At 33.9% G+C, this 8412-nt stretch overlaps 1 long non-coding RNA gene across 1 annotated transcript; it reads left to right on the top strand.

The window, feature by feature from the left end:
- Positions 1-1863: 1863 nt before the first annotated feature.
- Positions 1864-4789, top strand: LOC115983322. The gene is made up of 3 exons (XR_004090021.1): positions 1864-2161; positions 3286-3347; positions 4590-4789. It is a non-coding gene; the product is annotated as an uncharacterized LOC115983322 (long non-coding RNA).
- The last annotated feature ends 3623 nt before the right edge of the window (positions 4790-8412 follow it).

The following is an 8412-nucleotide window of genomic DNA, read 5'->3' as shown; positions in this document are numbered from 1 at the left end:
GTTCAAGCTTGATCTGTATGATAACCATGTCTCCTCCTTCAAATTCAACAAGCTGCCTCCTCGAATCAGCATGTGTCTTATAACTTTCATTGCTCATTGCAATTCTTCTTCTAATCTCATCATATATGTCACAAATATGCTTAGCAAAAGCATCAACTTCAACACTAGGATGGGCGATGTTAGGTAGAGGAACCAAGTCAATTGGCTTCCTAGGAAGTACACTTGTCACACATTCAAAAGGACTACGGCCTGTGGATCTGTTACTGAGCTATTATAACTAAACTCAACCATAGGAAGAATCTGGTCCTAACTAGCAACTTGGTCTCCCACAAGACAGCAAAGAATATCACCGACCATCAGTTTGTGGGTGGAACAAAGAAGAAAACTTCAGCTGTGTATTCAAGATTTTCCATAAAGTATGCCAAAAGTAACTCATAAACTTCACATCTCGATCTAAGACAATGGTTTTAGGCAACCCATGAAGATGAAAATCTCTTTAAAGAAGAGTTTAGCAATATGGACAGCATCTGCAATTTTAGAACATGCAATAAAGTGAGACATTTTTGAATAACGGTCTACGACAACGTAGATGGAATCATGGCTTCAAAGAGTCTTAGGCAAGCCTAAGACAAAATCTATACTTAGATCTTGCCATGTGGTATAGGAAGAGGTGTATATAAACCTGTATTTTTCTTCTTTCCTTTACATACTTGGCAAACCCTTCACCTTAGAACAAATCTAGCCACATCCCTCTTTAAGCTTGGCCAATAGAATCGGTCTTCAACCATGGCTATGGTCTTATCTTTGCCAAAATGTCCTGCTGCTCCACCAGAATGTAGCTCTCGAATAACTTCTTCATGTATAGAAGTATTAGGCAAGCAAAGATGAGTACCCTTAAAGAGGTAACCATCATGCAATGAGAATTCCAAATATTCAGCATGCTGTCCAGCCACCAAATCAGCATAAATAATGCTAAAATCCTTGCAAGAAGGATAGTCCCTCTTTAGTAAATCAAAACCCACAACTTGGACCGCCATTGAAGAAAGAATGAATACCACTCGACTAAGTGCATCAACTACTCTTTTCTGTGCTAGCCATATGTTTGATAACAAAACTATATGACTGTAAGAAAGAAACCCATTTACCATGTCAATAGTTTAACTTTCTTTGAGAGTTAAGTACGTGCCTCATGGTCTGAGTATAACACAAACTCCTTTGAGATCAAATGGTAACGCCAATGGCGAAGTGCTTGAACCATAGCATAAAACTCCTTATCATAGGTAGAATACTTCTGCTTTGCATCGTCAAGCTTCTCACTGAAGTATGCAATTGGGTGTCCTTGACTGAGAACACATCCAACACCCACTTGAGAGACATCACATGTAACACCCCGACCCAATTTTTATAATTAAACTATGTGTTTAAGTGGTTAAGTATTATTAATATTTTAAGCCACTTACGTACAAAGCATTTAATAAACATATTATTTTATAATGTCATTAAATAAGAAATTGTAAGGATTATAAATAATTGAAATGACTATTTGTATTATAAATATATACTTAGCATGTACAAAAATATATTAAGTGGGTTAAGTTATTACATACATAGTTAGTATTTTAATTAAGCATGATACATGAGATATAGATATATATATATATATATAGTTGTTGGTGTTTTAACTATGTATGATGCATGAGATATTATAGAACATGTATGCCATTTTAATGTGATGGGTATAACTTTATAAAGGTAAGGATATATATGTGTGTGTGTAGAGTGATATTATTATTTGTAAATGAGTGTGAATGCAAAGAAAAAACTAAGTGTGAATGCAAGAAAGTTGTGTGAATGCAAGAAAGTGGAAAGTGGGTGGGATATTTCTTTCCCTAGCCATACACGTATCCACCACAATTTCCACTTCCCTCATCTGATTTTTCTGCCCCAAAAGTCATCACACTTTTCTTATTTTCTTGGCTGCATCAGATCAGAAGTCCAGCCCCTCTTTCTCTACTCCTTTTTCCTCTTTCTTTGTTCTTCTTTCTCTCTTCTTTTGTTGCTTCTACACGGCAGCTCTCCCTCTCTCACCAACACAATATATTCCTCTCTAAAGAAGAAATTAAACAATTAACCCTAAGGTTTCAGCTTCAAATTGTTGTGGGTAAGTAATCAAAACTTCATTTGTTTATTTCTACCTCTTTAACCTCTATCCTGATTTTAAAGGCTGAAACATGATTCTGTTTTAGTGATTTGAATATTTGATGATATTATGGTTTATTTAATGTTTGATAACATATTTTAGTGTGTTAATTATAGATATAAAAATACCCAAATTAAATTAAGGCCTATTGCTATTTGTTGATGATTTTATAAGAATATGTACTGAAGCTGTCACTGTGACAGATTCTGTGTTCATGCATGATAAATTATGTATTAAATTTTATATAGTGAATTTGGATGCTAGGGATAATTCATATGAAACCTAAGACACTTGTGGTTGTTATTGAATTGGTCTCACAGCATTTGGATGAACATAAAAATAATGGTTTAATTTATAAGTTGCATGAATTTCTGACAGGACAGATTTGAGTATGCTGTCTTGCGTGATTTTTAGTAAATCATGGGTTTATGCTTTGACTCCGAAATTTTTATGGTATATAATGGACATACGGGGGAGTAGTTATGTAAAATTTCATGACAATTGGATGTGTTTGAGTAGCCCGTTTGTATTTTACAAATGGAGCCTATGCTGCTGGAATAGAACAGTGAATAGTAAGGGACATGCCTAACTTTGTGGATTTAATTATCGAGTTAGGGTGAATGTTTTGAGTTATAATTTAATATGCTTATCTTTTGGTATGTTTCAATCATAGATTAATTTTTTATAACTTGTTAAGAGGTTTAGTACCCAAAGGAAGGGGTTGTAAACCATGAGATGGTTGTATGTATGAAGCTGTTTTGCCCGACGTGTTGTATGTTATCATATGAATCTATATAATTACATGATCATGCTTAAAAGATTTTATATTTATGCATGTATTATTGCCCTAACCTTAGAGCACCTTTTGAAATAAAGTTAGCTCTTTTAGGGATATGGGATTAATATAAGAATGTTGGTTTCTTTAGGATTTTGTACTTGTTGTCTGATGACTATATTTTGTATTTGTGGGAACCTCGTTGAGGTGGGATTAGGACTTCCTTGATTCTAAGAGATAGGCTTTGAGTTGAATGTGAAGTTTATGATATGGAATTACAGATAGTAATAAGCTTTGATAATTGATTTAGGGGTTACCAGTATCCAAGTCAAAGCTCCTTCGACTTTAGGCTCTCGGTTCCTCTGCTTCCAGGTAAGGGATAAGTTATATGAGCATTTGGTAAGTCATGAGGTTATTTTAAAGTATGTTATGCATTAAAATGTTTTTGATTAGAGATATGGCATGTAATCATTATTCTGACAATGATATGTTCGTGAGCTTTCGAAAAACTTATGTATATGATTTAATCATATCGATGCTATTATTGATTCCACGAACATGATGTTTAATGAAAAGAATGGAAATGCTATTATTATGAAATGTTATGCAAAATAAGAAATTTCAGTATGATGTAAAGTATGAAATGTTTTCGGGTTATGTCCTCTGATAATTTGAACTCAGCCAGTAGGGGTTAATTATTGGCTTTCCATGGAAATATGTTATCTGTTTGGCCATATAAAGTAGAGGAAATGGGGCTGCCCGTAACTCTAGGCCATTTAAAGTAGAGGAAATGGGGTTGCCCGTAACTCTAATCTGACTAAGGCCTTCTCCCCAATGTGTACGGACGGCGGGGAGGAACAAAACCTGGAGGAGATGTGTCATCAGGCCTCTCAAAGGGGACAATATCATGCACATGAGGTTTTCCAAATGTGATGAGGCCTTCTCTGTACAGCTTATCAGACATGGACTAACCAATATGTTATGAACAGCTATGTTATGTTATTAATCATGAGAGAATTATTTTGTTTAAATGCATTGTGAAAAGTCAAAGCTCTCATGGCAAGAAGAAGTTTCTAATGAAAAGAAAAGCTGTTCATTAAAAATAAAAGTTTCTGAAGTTCTGTTATGCTATAAAAGTAAAGTTTCTGATAAAAGTACAAGTTTATGTTTAAAAGTATCAGATATTTGTTTTTATGAAATGTTAAGTTTTCTGATCATGAAAGTTATAGTATTCTATGAGAAGAGGTTTATAAAGAAAGGTTTTCTTATTGGGTCAAGATGTTTCTAGTTTAATACAAAGTTGCCGAATAATTGATTTACGTTAAAATGATTATTTTGTAATGAGAATATATGTGGTGACTTTGTAGAAAATGATAGAAGTTTAATCCGAAAGGTTTTGGTAATATCAAGCTGATAAGAAAAAGGAGAACAATTATTTTCCTATGAAAAGCGTATAAATTATTATTCTGAATAGTATAAAATACTATGCATGGAAAGCTGTTCTCCTATTTGATTATGCATAGAATGAAATGATTTGGTTACATGCATCCTTATTGAATTCTCATATATCTTACCTTTACTGAGCTGTGTAGCTCATCCCTTCCACTCTTTCAGTTAACAGGTTTTATTTTGGAGCAGAGGGAGCCTTAGTCGAGTTTGGAAGGAGCTGGTTTTAGTTTTATATGTATAGATCCTAAATTAGCATTCTGACGTTTAGCTTTATAGTTATTGTGTATTTTAGGATCAAATGAAAGTTGTGTATACCATAAAGTATCAAGCGATGTATTATGTAAAAGTGTAGAAATTAAATGATTGGTGAATCATGTATTCTTTGGAGTACAATGTAGATGCTCTGAATGTCGAGTGAAAGCTTATATATTTAAGTAAAGAAACAAAAATGAAAAGAAAAAAAGAAAGCTTTTGGTAAAAGTTTTTTTAAAGTTAAGTGGTTCTTGTTAATATCAGGTTTAGGCTTGATATTAGCATGCCGGTCATGGTCACAAATCCGGGTATCGGGTTTGGGGCGTGACATCACAAGCTACCTCAAAAACTTTAGAAAAGTCTGGAAGGCCTAGGATAGGAGCTTCAATCATCTGTTGCTTGATTTCTTCAAAAGCCTTCAATGCTGCTTTTGTCCAAACAAATTGACCCTTCTTCAAACAACTAGTAATTGGAGCCATGATGGTGCTAAAATTTTTAATAAAGCGCCTATAGAATGTAGCCAACCCATGAAAACTATGAACTTCATTCAAAGTAGTAGGAATTGGCCAATCTCGAATGGCTTGGACTTTACCTGAATCTACCTCCACAACTTTAGAAGAAACAACAAAGCCCAAAAATAGGACGCTCGACTTCATAAAGGAGCACTTCTTCAAGATTACAATCAAGTATCGATTCCCAACTTCTCGACTTGATGATATGCTAGATGTAATGGCTGGTTCTACTATTTTTTCCAAGATTTGGGTTGCTGTGAATAGTATTGTGAATAGTAATCATGAACAGTAAATAAAAGATAAAATCCTAAGAATCACTCCTAGGGTTCCTTGGCATCACACTTCGGAGAAGGTTGCATCACACAAACCATAAAAGAAAGTGTAGCTTTTAATTCTGAAAACATTCATTAATCTCTGCATCAATAGAAAACACCACAACTCTTTAAATAGAAGACTAAACCTAATCCTAGTACAACTAGGAAACCTAATCCTAATACAACTAGGTAACCAAATAAGACTAGAACTTGGACCCCTTGGGCTTTAATACTTAACCCAAATTAAGTAACTAAACTTAAATAAAACCCAATGGACTAATAACACAGCCCATTCCAGAAAACGTAAAATTACTAAAATACCCCTAGCAGAAAAACTAATTAAAAGTCTTAGGACGCCTTTTATATGTCTTCAATGGTTGCTACCATGGTCCTCCATCAAGCACCTTGACTTGTTTTTCAACTTTTGGTTCCTTTATCCTAAGGCAAGCAATTTTTACAGATTGAGGAACAAAACGAGAACTAGTGGTGAAAGCATAAGAAGAAATATTACTCTTATCAAATCCTAAACCAATTTTTTTAGAGCTAGATTTTTTAGAATTTAAAATATCATCAAGTTTTGACTTAGAAATTCTATCTAGCTTTGCTCTAGTCAACAACAAATGAGTTTCAAGATCTTTTACTTTTTCAAACAAGGATACATTTTTTTTTTCAACACAGAAATCAATGTAGTCTTTTCACTCAATTGCACAACAAGATCATCATTTTCAATTTTCAATTCATTTAATTTAGACGGATTCTCAGATCGAGTAGCACTTAGCAGTTATACACAGCCTATTGTAAGCATCTTGTAGATCTGCATCGTCGTCAAGAATAACATCAAATTCAACTTTAGGTTCAAAGTTGTTTTTCTCATTTTCATTAGAAATAGCCATAAAGACTATAAAGTTTCCTGCTTGGTCACTGCCAGAGTCAGCAGACTCTTCATTACTAAGTGTAGCTGCAAGAGCTAGTAGGTGGGACATTCATTCTTGTAATGTCCAAAGCCTTGGCAACCAAAACATTGCTGACCCAAGGAATTGTTAACAATTTGTTTGATTCTTCTTTAGAAGATTTCAAATTTTCTGTTTGTTCCTTTTTGAGTGGTTCAGGTCTTTTAGAATTCTTTTGAAATCCCCTATTTCTAGAGTTTCTCATAAATCTCTTAAACTGCTTAGCAAGGTAAGCAGCATCAGCAGAGCCTAATTCATAATCAGAAGAGTCAACTTCATCAACAGATTTCAATGCAATAGACTTTTGTTTATTAGGTCTAGGAAAAATCTAATTCACAAGTCTGAAGTGATCCAACCAACTCTTCTATAGAAAAAGAGTCAATGTCTGTACTCTCAGTGATGCTTGTGACCTTAGGTTTGAAATCATCAGACCTTAGGTCTTAAAATTTTTCTGACAATCTTAGGACCATAATAAACTTCTCCTAAATTAAAGGCTGAGTTTACAATGTCATTAAGTTTTGCATAAAATCATCAAAAGATTCATCTTTTGACATTTTTATGTTTTCAAATTTTGTGGTCAGTTGTTGAAGTTTGTTAATTTTAACTGCTTTTGTTCCCTTATGAGTAATAGAATAGTCCATGCAGTTTTAGCACCCTTAACATTTGAGATTTTCTTAAATTGCTCAGGAGAAACACCATTGAATATAGCATTCATGGCTTTGCTATTGTAATTAGCTATAGCAATTTTTTCATCAGACCATTGAGCTACAGGAGTAGCTAGTTTAGTGCACCCATTTTCAACAGGCAACCAATCTTTTTCATCCAAAGATTTAAGAAAAGCTCTCATTCTTACTTTCCAATATGCATAGTTGTTATCATCAAACATAAGGGCACAATCAAAGAATGACCACGATCCATTACAATCTGGGGTCAAGGATCAACTCACGACAGGTAGTCGAACAAGGAGTTAACTTACTCTGATACCAATTGTTAGGGTTTTAGAACCCAGTTTAGTCAGATTTAACCAAATCTCTAGCCAATTAATTAAAGTGATTAATTATGCAATTAGATCTGAATTAAATAAACATCACACAATCACAAATCACATTAACACTAAGAATGATGGTCCAGGAAAACTTTTAAAATTGTGGTTTCAAAGTAAAAAGCCTAGGGAGGATTTAACCTAAACAATCCTCAAGTCAACATTTCACTAATAGAATGAAAGTTTGTACAATAGACTTAACCTTAAATCTACTGCTACCTCATGTAGTACTTACTCACGTGACCAAACGTGGCTCCGAATCCACAGATTCTTCTATTGTGAAATTGTTGTACACAAACACTCCTATTTGTGACTTTGAGAAATCCATTCAAAGGTTTAGATCATCAACTGTGATTGATTTGATGCAACAACTTTACTCTATAGCCAAATTTGTTGTTTGCAAAAGGTTTCCAACTGTAGCTTCAAAAGGGTTTGAAAAAATTTAGATCTATGTACAAAACACTGCCCTCTTGAATGTGTAAAAACGTGCTCTAGGGTTTGTATTTATATATCCTTAAGATCCATCAAAACCCTAGATCCAATGGCGGAGAAAGAAAGTGAGAAATCTAATCTACATGCATCTCGATTGGTCGAGATAAGTGAGACTTTTTTTACACTTATCTTTTCCTACTTTCTTGAGTCTTCAATTGTGCAGAACTTCATTTGTCTTTTTTTCTGAATATTTCTAGACTAAACACTAGACAAAAACTAAGTTCTAAAAGTTACAATTTGCTCATGGTTGCCAGCCTAAACATGTGGACTTTAAAAGTACCTTGCTTCAAAAATGAGAAATTTTATAGCTTGAATCTGTAGCTCTGATATTTGTTGCTTATGTCTACTATTTACTATATAGGCAAAGTTATTAAGTAATTAAAAGATATCTTAGGAACAAATGAATGGGGAGAAAGTGAGGAAGAA

The sequence above is a fragment of the Quercus lobata genome, chromosome 4 (assembly GCF_001633185.2).
Source record: "Quercus lobata isolate SW786 chromosome 4, ValleyOak3.0 Primary Assembly, whole genome shotgun sequence".
NCBI lineage: Eukaryota > Viridiplantae > Streptophyta > Magnoliopsida > Fagales > Fagaceae > Quercus > Quercus lobata.
The sequence above is the reverse complement of the archived record's forward strand: the minus strand, read 5'-3'. Positions and strand labels throughout refer to the sequence as shown.